At 52.6% G+C, this 13,783-nt stretch overlaps 1 protein-coding gene across 6 annotated transcripts in view; it reads left to right on the forward strand.

Moving 5' to 3' along the window:
- The window catches only part of LOC147437327 (uncharacterized), a 209,745-nt gene that overhangs the window by 62,162 nt on the left and 133,800 nt on the right, over positions 1–13,783 (forward strand). The gene's annotated exons all lie outside the window — the stretch shown is intronic.

A 13,783-nucleotide genomic window follows, 5' to 3' on the forward strand; every position in this document is an offset into this window, starting at 1 on the left:
GCCTCTATCCCTCTAGCTGCAAGGAACATTACATGAACTCTGAAGCAAGCTGCCTCAAAGTGTGGTGAGGGGTCACCGAGAAACCATGTAAAGTCGTGGGCAAAGAAATCCTAACGACGACGGATGTTGAAGTTCGTCAGTGCAGAAGGGGGGTCCGCAAGAAAGGGTGTCTCTCTCTCGCTAAGCGACTCGTGGCAAAATCGATGCCAAGAGATCTCCTAGCAGCCGAGGATGGTCTTGCCCGTTGGGACGGCTACGGGGAAGGAGCGAGAGGAGATGAGGAAGCAGGGGGGCTAGTGGGAGGAGGAGAGGGGGGTCGGGTAGCGGTAGAGGGTGGAGAGGCGGAGGGAGGAGGCCGGGGGGGGGGGGGGGGGGCACTTGGGGGAGGAAGGGGCTGTCGGAGGTGAGGCTGAGGTGGAGGGTGGAGCAGGGATCTCGTCGTGCTGAAGAGGGTCAAAACAGTTCCTTGTGGGAACCCACTGCTGCTTGGCTGGAGCCTGGGGACCACTATGAGTGCCAGATTGACATGGTGGTCCCTGTCGACTTCGACCACGAACCTGCTCTGTAGCCCTCTTCAGGTTGAGCCCCAGGCTCGGAGGGTGGCTCTGCCTGCCTACCTTGTGACTCTGTCTGCTGCTGTTGGCGAGCCCTTAAAGGTTGGGGTTGAGCCTGAGGTGTAGGTCTGGGTCTCCTCCCTGGACAGGCCTTCGCAAGATGGCCCATCTGATGACAAATAAAACACTGATTCGGGAGGCCCGAATACTCCACGCTCTGGAGGAACCAACCTCCACTCACCCGAGGTAGTAGGATGACCTTTGGGAGAGTGGGTGTCCCGAACCAGAACACATACTGTGGGGATGCTGGCCGCCTTGGCAGCTACAGAGGCTACCATGTGAGGTGCCTTTAAAACAATTTTAATCTTTGAGCCTATCCTGGAAAGGAGCGGAAGGTACTCCCTCGCAGGACGGGGAAGCAGATTGAGATGGGCAGGTCTGCCTCCTCGACAAGAACATCGGTAGCTGGGTGGAAACCGTGACGCCATTGTCGAAAATGTGCTCGAACTGCCAGGATGGCGAAGAGGCCCATCGCAATGACCTTGGACGCCATCTCGGGACTCTCAAACTCTATCAGGTAGTAGCCACGCCTGAAGAACTGAACATCGAGAATCTTGCCCACCTCAGCTTGCAGATGATCTTTCAGATGACGGAGGTCGCCTGGAGGTCCTCCACCTCTGCTGCGAGGCTCGCTTGCTCTGTCGGCAAAAGAGCAAGTCGGATGGTGGGCTCTGCAGGGTCGGGCCAGGGGGCTTCTTGAGAGTCCCTCTGAGGTGGAGCATGAGCCTTGATCTGTGTCTGCTGCTGTGATGGAACGCGAGACGGAAGAAGACGGCCCTCAGAGGAAATCCCAACAAGCAATGGCATGAGGTTAATCCCTTCGGAGCAAGTCGAGAGGCGCCTTCAGGGGGATGATAGGCAGAGAACGGAAAAGGGGGCGGAGGAGCATGGGAGCGTGAGGGGAAGGGCAAGGGAGCAGCACGTAGGCTGGCTATGCCGCAGTCAGGCAGGGCAGCGGGCAGCGTGCTGATGGGCTGGGACAAAGGCGGGCAGGCAGCGCGTAGGGTAGCTCGCAGCGTGAGGGAGAGGGGGAAGGTGCGAGCGATGGCGAGAGGCGGGGGGGGGGGGGGGGGGGGGGGGGGGGGGGGGGGGGGGGGGGGGGGGGGGGGGGTGAGCTCAGTGCACAGGCTGAGTTTTGGTCACATCTTGTGGAATCCTTGCCTCATACAGAGTAGTGGTGCATTGGGGGGGGGGGGGGGGGGGGGGGGGGGGGGGGGGGGTTATCGACCTAGCAAGGCAGAGTAGAGCCCTCCTTGGGAAGCTCGTGGTTAGAGGACTTCTTCTAGGGAAGGAGCCTTGGAAGGAGCTCTTGCTTGACCGGATTCGGGCCCGCGTCCCACAGATGGGCGGCCTGTGGAGCCCTTCCACCTGTTCGATTTTCACAGAGATGCACAAAGTATGCCCGAGCATGAGGTGGGAGGATTGCTTTGCTGCGAGCCTGCTTCGGTGTAGGGAGCAGCTGCGGGTTGGCCTTGAACATCCCTATGGAGCTGCAAGCTCCTTGCTGGATGGAGGCTTTCACGCGAGTGGAGGTTCTCGTTTCAGCTTGGGCTTGCTCAGACACATATTCCCTCATGTTCTTTGAGGTTCAATGGGAGAGCCGCCACCATAGAGTCACTGTCGAGGCAATAGAGGTGGCCCGAGTGCTCCTTTTAGCGGATTAGAGTTGTGGGCATCAGTGGGAGGACTTGTGTCATAGACCGAGACCCGTCAGATCTTGAGTCAAGACATTGGTGGCTTTTGGGCTTGGGAAAGGCGCCCTTGGATGTGAGTACGGTGGGACCTGAGGAAGTAATTTTGGCGGGATTCCTTTACTCCAACCGATCACTGGTGGCTTTGGGCTTGGGAAGGTGGCTTTTTAATGCGAATGCAGTGGGACATGGGGGAGTGATTTTGGTGGGATCCCTTTACTTCAGGGACCCCTTTCTTCTAGCACACCGCTTGGCTGGGTCGCCACATACTGACAGCGCGGAGGGAGGCTCGTTCTGTTGCAATATTCACTGGCAGGAGGAGGTTTCATGTCCGAGTTGTTGGCAGGATTTTGGGAGCGCCTGTGGGACAGCAGATAGGCGCGGCGTGTCACCATGTTTCAGTGGCTTGTTGCACATCGAGCTACTACAGTTGGGAGGTGGTTGGTGCACAGTGGCTTCTTTGTAGTATGTACTGCCTTTGACCACCCACTTGAGACTCGACGTCATTGTCTGTGGGATTGCCCCATGGCATAGTAGGTTTGGCTTTGGATTCTTCGGCTGATGCCTGCACTCTCTACAGCTAGCAATTACATTGGGGAGCCGCAGCTTGGTCCACTCATAGGCCCATCTTACACTTCGGTTTGAGATGGCTTTAGTTAACAGGATGATTGTGATATCGGAGGGCCGGCCCACACTCAAGCGAGCCACAAAGTTAGTCCCTCAAGAGTGGAGCATAGATAATGAGTGGTGTTGGGAGCTCATTTGCGGCCTGATACTATGGTTCATTTGGCAAGCTCGCTGCTTTTGCCTCTTCAAGGCTCGACCAGTCCCACCGGCGGAGGTTGTCCGTGACATTTGTCTGGAGCTGATCCACAATCAGGGGCCAATTTAAGAGACTCCAAGGCGGTGGAAGCGCTGCAAGGCCTTCTTGCGATTTTGGCACCTAAAGCCCTTTTTCACCCCATGTTTAGCTCAGGTTTTGGGCTTTGTTCCATGGCCATTTGTGCTCCTGCAGGCTGGGAATATTATTCCCTAGCCTTGTGATATTTTTCCCGTGTGCCCCATGGGCATCTGGTGCCACTTGCCACCCTATCCCTATTTATCATGGTCGTGGGGGCTGAGGGCTGGGCCGGGCAGCCAGCCTACTGGCATATATAGGAAGAGGGGGATCTGTCACAATTTGCTGACGTGTCAAGCCACTGAAGAACAGAGCCAACTTGCACATCCCGGTCAAAGGGCCTAAACCCTAAAGAAGCAGCAACAAAAGAAGAAGAAGTTCCCACCAACTTATGGGATCCCGTTCAATGGGGCCCGAGATTAAATAAAGCAGCATTAGCACAGAGACACATACTCTTTTGTGTACCAGCTGATGACGTGGTAGAGCAGTACGGATTTTTGCGAATTGTGTTGACAGTTGCCATGTGGCAGCCTATGTGGATTTCCGTGATTTGCGGGCGAGCATATGCTTTTAGAACTTTAAGCTTTTCATGTAACTGCTTTTGAATGGCCAAGGGCCTTTAAATATGAACTGTAGGCTCTCACTCTTGACGACTATCTCCCGGTGTCCTTCTTTAAGTTCATTTCTTTGGAGGACCAGTGCGAGCGATACACCATTGGACTACCATCACCATTTTGCAGGAATATTGTCTCTCCAAGAAAGTCTCCACCATGCAAGAGCTTATGGACGATGCCACGGTCGGCTAGTAGTACCATAGTTACAAGAAATGGCCATTTTCAGGTCCCCGTTCCCTGTTCCCATCCCAATTTCCCGTTCCGGATCCCCATTCCGTGTTTCAAACATGAGTATTCGAAACAGGGAATGACATTTCATGCATGTTGTCGTTCCCCGTTCCCCGTTCTGAGTAACGATGTCGGCTACAAACTGATGAAGGGAAAGCTGGTGTTTACCACAGAAGAACCTCCAGCCACTAATCAAAACTCTCGACAACAACGAACAAATTCTTGGGAGTCTCGTGAAACCCAACCTCAAAGGCCTCGTTTGACGCCTCAACAAGGAGATACCTTATTACAAGAAGGCTGATGCTTTAGATGCTTTCAAACAGAACATAACTAATTTGGTTGTCCCCAAAGCACTGACAAACCAGCGGAGCCGACGCCCGTGCCGACGGTCGACAGAACCCCAGGACCATCTCCAGCTAAACGAGCTAAAGCGGCCATTGGACTTGTACTTGACATCTATGACATACGCCTTGAAAGTACAAATGAATTGTGTCGAGCATATGGCAAAGTCAATGGCTTGAAAGCCCTAATTTTCTTTGACACGGGAGCTACCAGAAAACTTCATCCAACGAGAATTTTTGAAGGAGATGGACTTTGATTATGATCCACAGGGTGGTGAAATCGAAGCCAAATTAGCCACCGATCAGACCCAGAAAGTGGTACCTTTATTGGTGCTCTTCTAATGACCATACAAGGATATCACGGAAAAGCCGATTTCCACATTATGAAGCTGGGCAATTGCGACGTTCTCTTGGGTATGCCTTGGCATGACAAGATTGATGCGACTCTCCACATCCGGAACCGAACCATTACCCTGATATAGAAGGACAAGCGTGTTGTCCTCAAAGTTCGGTTGTTTGAACAAAAAGCTGAATGAACTCTCTAGTTGTTTTATAGATTAGATACTTTTGAACTCTGTTTGAGAAAGTATTGTTTGACATTTGTTTGAAATGGATGGTATCTGCTTTAAACCTGTCTTGGTGCCGATTTGAACTCTTTCACTCTGATTTGAATTCTGGTTTCAATAATTGGTGATTTACTCTCGGGTTGAGTAGTGAAATGATGTTTGAGAATGCTTGCACATACTCATGGTCCAAACCCCTGTGGTTATTTGCAAGGGGAGTATTGAATGTTTGAAAAGTGTTGTTTTTTACTCATGGACCCTTGCGGTTATTTACGGGGGGAGTAGAAATCTTGCTGTGTGGTGATTTCATGTAACCTCAACCCCAATTACACAGATATAGTGTTTGTATGCCTTGCAAAAAAACCCTATCTTCTTCCTTCAATTCTTCGTCGAGGCCATTTCATGGAAGCTTGGGCACTTCCGTAGACAAGCCCACACACCTTGTTGAAGAGGGAAAACCCCAATTGGAACTCCCACACACTCGAATACAAGGTAGGAACAGCGTGGGACTGCACTAGCACACCAATAGTGCTAGCTCCCCTTGCTTAGACTCATGGCATGAGGCCGATATGTATAAAATGGGATTCCAGTGCGTTTAGATTTTGTTGTAATACCGCTTGAGAGATTCAATACACACAATGTCACGCGTATATACAGGACGGGTACCAACACCCCCAGCTAGACTCGCCCTAGGCCTCCCATAGTATGCATAGACTCCAAGTCGTATCAATGGAGAGTCTCCAAAAAGTGTGGGTGAAAGCAGGCAGCTTCATTCCACCCCTATGGTACTCCTCACTACATGTGAAAGACCCCCTTAGAGCATATACTCTTGGTTTCATTGACTCATAGTTTGTATATTATCTCCCAAGGCACACCATTATCCTCATCAGTCTCATACATGGCAAGGTGTCAAATGATCTGCAAAAATTCACAGCATAGCAATATTCTTTGTTGGTGTGTCACTCCTCAATCAAGGCTGTTAGGGTGAGTATATTATCCAGGTGCTGTGTGTATCCTGAAAGTAGCCATTGCTTCATATCCATGCCTTGAAGTACAATGGCTCAACTTTTACTCCCAAATAGATGCATAGATTTTGGCCAAATAGTAGACAACCTTGATAGTGCATTAGTTACTAGGCACAATGGGATCTTCACTTTTAAGCGAATGCACAATATTGTTGTCTGTGAGAATGGTTGGAGAACTCTCGCAAATGGCTCTATTACACATGTAGGCTAAGATTGTTGCGTGTCTTTCTTTACATAAGAGAAGTATATTGCTGCAAGGCCATCATGGTCTTGGGCGCTCAAGCTCTTTGTCAGCCCTTCTTAGGGAGCGAACCATTGGAGACTGCATCAAAATATACTTGCAAGTCTGTTGTGCTAATTAGTATTTAGGATAGCAAGAGCTTGGCAAGGATAGTGTGTGTATTGGACCCCTACATGCTACAGTAAATCATAAATATGCATATTTTGCTGCCTCATCAATAAGCCTTCTAGAAAAGTGACATTATGCACATCAGGTATCAGTGAGGGTATTGAACTCTGCGTTGCTCGCTATTGCTAACCCCCCCCCTCCCCCCCTCTCTCTCGCTGCCCTCGCGCTGCCGCCCCCTCCCTCATGCTACCCTCGTGCGCGGCAGCCCAGCCCGCATGCTGCCCTCTTGCGTCGCCACCCCCCCGCCCGTTGCCTATTGAACTGCCATCCCCCAGCCCGCCTTATCCGCTTTCCCCCCCGCCTTCCTCTTTCCCGAAGTCTCCCTGCAATTGGCTCTGGCGGCATTGTTTCTTTGGACAGTGCTTGGTGCGCTCGATTGCAGAGGTTTTTTCTCCGTTCGCTTCTTCGCCACAGCAGTAGACACAGATGGAGGCTCCAGCTCCGCCACAGAGGACTTGTCCGAAGCCCCCTCGTCCGACCCCACTGAGCCCACCATTTGACTTGCTCTTTCACCGACAGAGCAAGCGAGCCTTGCCGCAGAGGTAGAGCGCTTGCAGGCGAATTCTGTCATCTGCAAGATTCTCGGCACCCGACCTAGCGGAGGAGAGTTGCGTGACCTTCTCCAGGCCCGCCTTCTCGCAGAGGTGGACAAGATCTTGGGTGTACAGATACTCGGACGAGGTTACTATTAGATCGAGTTTGAGACCTCCAAGATGGCATCCAAGGTCATTGCCATGAGTCCACTGACCATCCGAGCAGCACGAGCCCACTTTTGACAGTGGACACATGGTTTCGACCCTACCTCGGATGTTCTAGTAGAGGAGGCAGACATCCCCATCTCCGTCTGCTTTCCGAGTTTGCGGAGGGAGTACTTACCACTTTTGCCCAGAATAGGCTCAGCCATTGGGACTGTCCTGGAGACACCTCGCACGGCAGCCTCAGTAGCTGCCAAGGCAGTTGGCATTCCCTCAATTCGCATTTTGGTCAAAGACACTCACACCCTCCCGAAGGTCATTCTTCTGTCTCAGGTGAGTCGGGGTTGGTTTAGAGAGAGTGTGGAGTATTCGGGCCTCCCGAACCAGTGCTTCATTTGTCGACAGATGGGCCATCTTGCGAAGGCCTGTCCATGGAGGAGACCTCGACCTACACCACAGGCTCAGCCCCAGCCTGCAAGGGCTGGCGAGCAGCCACAGACAAAGACACAACACACACATGCAGAGCCACCCTCTGAGCCTGGAGCTCCAGCGTAGGAGGGATGGCAGCAGGCCCGTGGTCGATGACGACAGGGGCCAAAGCGAGAGCCTAGCACTCTGAGTGGTCCTCAGGCGCCCACCCAGCAGCAGTGGGTTCGGTCCTCTTGAGCAGGATGAGGTCCCTGCTCCAGCCCCCACCCCAGGCTCACCCTCGACAACCCCTCCCTCCCCCAGAGTTCCCCCCCTCCTCATCATCCTCCCCCGCGCCTCCTGCTCCCGCCGCCTCTTCTCCCCGCCCCTCTACCTGTGGCGCTCCCCCCGTCCCTCTTCTCCACCGCTCCCCCCTGCTCCTTCTCCCCCCCCTCCCGCTCTAGTTCCACAGTCGACCCAGGGGGCAGGGCCCTCTCCGGCTGCGAGGAGATCTCTTGGCAGCGCCTTTGCCACGAGTCGCCTGGCGAGAAAGGGACAGCCTTTCTTGCGACCCCCTCTACAGGTACAAACGTCTCCCCTTGTAGCTATCCCTCGTGGTCTGACGAGCATCGACATCCGGCGTCGATGGGACTTCTTCGACCATGACTTTACTCGTTTTCTCGGCGACCCCTCAGCAGACCATGATACAGCGTGCTTCAGGGTCGATGTTCTGTTCCTTGCAGCTAGGGGGACAGAGGCCTTGGACTCAGCAGTTGGCTTCTCCTTTCCCCTTTGCGGCAAGGACCAGACTGAGTGGACTCTCGACTCAGTGTTGGGATGGTTGCACACACAGGTCCTAGAGTTCTCTCACCACATGGGAGAACTAGGAGTCATAGACATGCTTCAGACTTTGTGGCCATTGGCCAAGCGAAGTTTGCGGTGACACCTCCAGATACAGCAGGATGTAGACACATTGTGGTTTACTTCTTTGCCGATACACAGTGCTTGCCATGCTACACATTCATGAGGACTCCTGGACAGAGGAGGTTGCTTTGCGTACAACTCGCTCTGCTTGGGCTTGGGCCAGGCACTCGTTGCAGTCACGTCTATCTAGAGGACGCTCGGATGCGGATTACTTCCCATCCAAGCCAGCCTTGAAGATAGCGCCTTTAGCTGCTGCGGCAGCATGTGTTCTCTCTTGCTTCCCATGAGGATCGTCTCATGGCACGTGCAGGGGCTTGATGGGCCCCAGTTTTAGCGATAGTGGGGCCGACTGCGTCAGGAGCTTCAGCGCTGCCTTGTGGGAGGAGAGATTGATCTCCTTATGCTTCAGGAGCACCATCTATGTGAGAGCCGCATTAGACGTTGTGGTCAGCTCTTGCGTGGACAATATGATCCTTTTTGGTTAGTTGCTTTTGGACCTGGAGGCATTCAGGGTGGGGTATGTATGACTGTTGCGGACTCTTTGCAGCAGGCCATTGTGGGCAGAGGGATTATTGTGCCAGGCAGGGCTCAGTGGATTACTATGCAGGTTCAGGGTTGCCTTGTGGGCTTCTTGAACTTCTATGTGCCTAATGTGGCGAGTGCTGGAGCAGAGTTTTGGTCACAAATAGTTGAGTCTTTGTCGCAGGCAGAACACTGGGGGACTTCAACATGTTGGAGGAGGATTGGTGGTAGCCATGCTACTGTGCATGGGGTTGAGTTGGCAGCTTGGGAGAGGTTTTGTATGACTCTGAGGGTCTCGGATGTTTGGCAGCACTATAGTTTTGTGAGGCCCCCAGATAGCCTTGCCTTCTCTCGTTCGGATCGTAGAGTGGGAGGAGTGAATCTATCGCGGATAGATCGCTTCTACACTAGTGACCACTTCGGTGACTTGGGAGGGACAGTTGGCATTCTGGCAGGGACTTCCTTCTCGGACCATGCACCAGTGATCCTCACAGTGGCAGACAGGCAGAGGAGAGGGAGCACAATGCTTCGCATCCCAGAGAGGGTCTTGTTGGACTCTGCACTCAGATAGCGAGTAGAGGCTCTTTGGACAGAGAGCTTGGACAGGCAAGATTCTCCTTTTGACAGAGTGGCCTCAGGACTAGCTTAGATTAGCCGTTTCTTTCTCCAGGAGTCTTTGGCTCGCTGTGCTGCAGCGAGAGAGGAGGAGCCAGTGCCTCAGACGGGGCATTTCTTCGTTACAGAGGATGCAGGAGAGCAGCATTCAGACAGTCCTTGGTTGGAGGAGTAGCTATAGCAGGCTCGACAGGTGGTTGTTAGTAAAGAGGAGAGGCGACACGAGTTTGCTTTCCACCGACAGGCATCTCAGTGGACACAGGTGGAGGACAGAGCGACTGGTGCTTTCTTTGAGGCAGTGTGACCTTGGCACTCACATGCCAAGGTCACTCAGTTGCGTAGGCCCGACGGGTCAGTTGCTTCTGAGCCCGAGGATATGCGTGCAGTTGCTACTGACTTTTACCGTGAGTTACTGTCTGCAGAGCCTCAGTCAGAGCGTCAGGATGCATGCAGGGAGCAGGTTTGGGCACAGATGCCTTGTCTTGTGACTGAGGAGATGCGTCAGAGGCTTGAGCTGCCACTTCAGCTTGACGAGCTGCACGTGGCTCTTAGTATCCTCCCCTATGGTAGTTGTCCAGGTGAGGATGGGCTGACTCCCAGTTTTTTCTTGGAGTACTGGGCCTGCTTGGCCCAGATCTCTGTAGTGCTTTTCAGTACATTTTGCACACAGGAGTGATGCCTGACAGCATGAGTGAGGGATTGATATACCTCATTCCCAAGGAGGGTGGCTCCTTGGATGAGATTCGACAGTGGCGCCCCATCACCATCCTTAACTCAACCTACAAAATTCTTGCAAGGCTCTGAGTTTGAGGATTCAGCCACCTCTAGAGAGCCTTATACATGGGACTCAGACAGGTTTTGTCAAGGAACGCAGTATCCTTGACAACATCTTTACTTTTTGGGAGGCTTCTGCTCTAGCACGGCTCCGTGGTGAGGACCTATTGATTCTTCTTCTCGATTTTGAGAAGGCATACGACAGAGTTGATTGGGACTTTCTAGAGGGCACTCTACGCAGGATGGGCTTCTTAGATGCTTCGATCAGAGGGGTGTCAGCTTTAACAGACGAGCACACAGTCACGTACTTTTGGCAGGAGGTAGAGGTGATCGCTTCATGCTCACACATTTGGTTAGAGAGGCCTGTCCTCTTGCCCCCTTCCTCTTTCTGTTCTATGCGGAGGCAATGAGCAGGTTTTTGGTGTCGCAGCAGGTTGGTCTACGTGGCTTAGCAATCCCTATTCGGGGAAATGAGCTACTGCACGGTGAGTTTGCCGACGACTCAGCCTTGTACTTAGATGACTAGGAGGCCAACCTTCCCAGGTATGAGCAGGCTCTGGAGACCTTATGTTGTGCATCCGGCGCAGCGCAATGATCAACTGGAGAAAGACAATGGCTTTCTCGGTTGGTAATGCTCCTGTGCCTGATTGGATGCCAGGAGAGGGTTTTAGGTGGATTCCCCTAGGGACTGCAGTACTTGGGCTGTCAGGTTGGTTTGGACTTGTCTCCCGAGCAGCAGATTGCTCCTCTCCTCCTGTCTATCAGGAGGAGGTTGTTACACTGGAGCTCAACACGACTCTCAGTAATAGTGGCCAACCAGGTGTTGTTGGCGACTATGTGGTACATCACTTCTTGCTGGATCTTCTCGAGTTCTTGTATCAGCCAGGTAGAGAGGCTGATCAAGAACTTCCTTTGGTCAGGACGTGACACTCAGATAGCCCGAGCCCGAGTGGCTTGGCAGGTCATCACTCTTCCTTGTTCACAGGGAGGGCTTGGGATCATCGACCCAGCACAGCAGAGCAGAGCCCTTCTTGGGAAGTTCATAATCAGAGGACTTCTTCCAGGTGAGGAGCCCTGGAAGGAGTTCTTGCTACAGCGGCTTCGTGCTAGGGTGCCTCAGGTTGGAGGCCCCTGGCGACCTTCGACCAGATGGAGCTTCACAGAGATGCGCAGAGTTGGTTTGAGCAGGAGACTGGAGGACTGCTTCGCTGTGAGTTTGCTTCGATCTTGGGAGCTCTTGCGGCGAGGCTTGGACCAGAGACAGCCTACTTGCACGGAGGAGCGCCTACGGCAGCCCCTTGTCTGGAACCCCACGGTTAGCACTCAAAGAGGCCACTTGGTTGGTAGTCGGCCTCATGTTTCCTGGGGTCCCATGGCAGCGGGTCTAGTGCGCTCTTTAGGTGACTCGTTAGAGTTCACAGGCTTGTTAGAGGAGGTGCATGGTCTCCAACTACAGGGCATGCGAGGGGTGCAGAGCATGTTCAAGGACATCTCAGAGGAAGTTCTAGCTGAGTGGCTAACGCCTCTCGAGCCAGGAGCACCCAGGTGGATGGGAGCCTTGACAGGACTGGAGGTTCTCATCTCAGTCAGAGCTTGCTCAGAGACTATTCCATCCCTTTTCTTCGAGCTTTAGGGTGGGGGACGCTTACAGCGAGTTGCATTAGAGACCCCACAAGTGGCAGAGTGCTGTTTTCAGAGGATCCGAGTAGTGGGCATCTGTGGGAGGACTTGTGTCATCGATCCCGAGCCAGCAGCTCTTGAGACTGGACACTGGAGGCTGTGGGCTTGGGAGTGCTGTCCACTGGCACGAGTACAGTGGGGTCTTGGTGAGTGGCTCTGGAGGGACCCCTTCTCTTCTGCAGACCACCTAGGTGTCCCGTTCTTTTAGTACACTGTTTGACTGGGATGTCATATACTAGCAGCACAGAGAGAGACCCGCCCCGCTGCAGCACCTTATTGGCAGTAGGAGGGTCTCACTGTTGAGTTCTTGGCAGCCTTCTGGGAGAGGTTGTGGGACTCCAGGCAGCCGAGGCGAGTCACCTCGTTTCAGTGGCTGGTCGCACACAGAGCTACAGTAGTTGGGAGCTAGTGCATAGTGGTCTCTCGGCCGCATGTGCAGCTTGTGACCATCTTGTGGAGAGTCACTGTCACTGTCTTTGGGACTGTCCCACGGCACAGCAGGTGTGGCTTCGAGGTCTTCGGCTGATGCCTGCTCTTTCCACGGCTCGACAGTACACTTGAGGAGCAGCTGCTTGGTCCACCCTCACGGGCCCGGCACTTCAGTTTGAGCTATCTTCCACCAACAGGATGATAGTGATGCAGGAGGGGCGACCTACACTCCAGGCTGCCACGGAGCTTACTCCACAGGAGTGGTGTAGTGAGAGAGGAGTGTTGGGAGCTCATCAGTGGCGTGACCCTCTGGTTCATCTGGCGGGCCCGTTGCTTCCGCATCTTTGAGGCTCGCCCTGTGCCACCAGCAGAGACTGTTTGCGATTTTTGGCTAGAGCTGATCCACACTCTCAGAGGACAGCTTGAAGGACTACAGGGCAGCTCCGACCGCATGCGGGAGCGCAGAGAGACTTTCCTTTGACTCTTGCGTCCCGGGCCTTGCTACACCATGGTCCAGGGTGTACTCGGATGGCACTACCAACCACCTGTGTGGCTTTTCCCTCCCCCCATTTCTTGATTTGGCCCCATTGTATATATGCTGGTGTTTTCATTGGGAGAGTCTCCCACCGTGGTTGTTGTAGCCCTCTCTTGAAGAGGTGGTTGTAGCCCTATGGGCAGTTTCAGTAACTAATAGAAGAATCTTTTTCTCGGAAAAAAAAAGGTATCAGTGAGGGATTTCATCAGATAGTCCACGGTACCTGGACCCCTTTTTGTGTAGTATGTAATGCACCAGATGCGGCCTTCTAGAAAAGTGACATTATGCACATCAGGTATCAGTGAGGGATCTTATCAGATAGTCCATGGTACCTGGACCCCTTTTTGTCTGTAGTATGTAATGCACCAAATGCTGGCCATTATGAAAAGCCATTGAAAATAAGCAAACCGTGTGCACTTCACAGAGCAAAGAAATGTCTCTTATATACTTTCCTATAACTATGTCCTGTGATATCCTTTGTATAGCCATGTCTTCACTTATATAGCCTCCTCTATGTCATATTGATGATTACATGGCATCTAGCTCAATATTTTATTGAGAAAATGTGCTCCCTCTATGTAACTGTAAATTTTTTGGCATTTTAACAAATTTTGGAGGCAATGGTACCCGAGAGATAGCTGGAGTGCTTTTACGTTTTTATCGCAAATTCAATGCCATTCGGATTTTAGATGTTTGATGCTCTTTTATGTTGACCAAGAAATAATTGTTGAATATGATTAGTAATTAACAACCTAAGTGGTCGTGCATAATATATTAAGCATATTAGACATGATGTTATTTTTGATTAAGTGCTAGCC

This window comes from Adiantum capillus-veneris, chromosome 17 (genome assembly GCF_014529385.1).
Source record: "Adiantum capillus-veneris isolate H3 chromosome 17, ASM1452938v2, whole genome shotgun sequence".
NCBI lineage: Eukaryota > Viridiplantae > Streptophyta > Polypodiopsida > Polypodiales > Pteridaceae > Adiantum > Adiantum capillus-veneris.